The 1,106-nt window shown below is 42.4% G+C and overlaps 1 pseudogene; it reads left to right on the forward strand.

Moving 5' to 3' along the window:
- The window catches only part of LOC123138879 (xylanase inhibitor protein 1-like), a 913-nt pseudogene extending 532 nt beyond the window's left edge, over positions 1 to 381 (forward strand).
- Positions 382 to 1,106: the final 725 nt, after the last annotated feature.

A 1,106-nucleotide genomic window follows, 5' to 3' on the forward strand; every position in this document is an offset into this window, starting at 1 on the left:
AGGGCGGGGAAGCCGCTGCACCTGACGGCGACGGTCCGGTGCGGGCACCCGCCGGCAGCACACGTGGGGCGGGCGCTGGCGACGGGGATCTTCGAGCGCGTGCACGTGAGGATCTACGAGGAGAGTGACAAGGCGTGCAACCAGTACGGGGCATGGGAGGAGGCGTGGGACAGGTGGATGGCGGCGTACCCGGCCACCCGGTTCTTCATCGGGCTCACGGCCGACGACAAGTCCTACCAGTGGATACACCCCAAGAACGTCTACTATGGCATCACGCCGGTGGTGCAGAAGGAGGACAACTACGGCGGGGTCATGCTCTGGGACCGATACTTCGACAAGCAGAGCGACTACGGTAGCTACATCTTTATCTTTACTCTTTAGCTAATAATAAAGCAAATTGGGTTTCTTTCATCCGTCATGGCATTTTTTTCAGAAAAATCCCTCTATTTCACAGAATTCAGCCCGCAGTCCTGTTTTAAGTTAAAACGAAGCGTTATTTTCATAGTTTACACAAAAGTTCCTGTCTTTTCTTGAAATCAACCTGCCGTCCGGATTTAAGTCACACCCGAACCATTATTTTACATTTTTCGTCCCCCCCTGATGTTTTAGGTAATTCATCCGCGGATCATATTTAAGTCAATGCTTTTTAAAATCATCCATATCTTTTAAACCGTAACTCCGATTTGAACATGTTATATATGAAATTTGATTAGACAAATATGTAGAATGTGAATATGAGATTATTTTTACCTGTTAAGTATTTTTCAATATTGCTTTGGAATATATTTGAGTCAAACCAAATGATTTTCTAAATTATCTGTATCTTTTAAACCGTAACTTCGATTTTAACATATTGTATATGAAATTTTATTAGAAAAATGTGTGGAATCTAAATATGATGTTAATTTTACCTGTTAAATATTTTTAAAATATTGTTATGGAAGCAAACTTATAATTTATAGCGCAAGATCCGTTTTTTCATACCGGCGGCGATCCGGATTGCAAATAAATACCCCACTATAACCATATACGGAAAATAAAACATCGATCACTACACGTGCATACCTCTGAAAAATGTCGCAAGGGAAAACAACAGATTTCTCATC

This window comes from Triticum aestivum, chromosome 6B (genome assembly GCF_018294505.1).
Source record: "Triticum aestivum cultivar Chinese Spring chromosome 6B, IWGSC CS RefSeq v2.1, whole genome shotgun sequence".
Classification (NCBI taxonomy): domain Eukaryota; kingdom Viridiplantae; phylum Streptophyta; class Magnoliopsida; order Poales; family Poaceae; genus Triticum; species Triticum aestivum.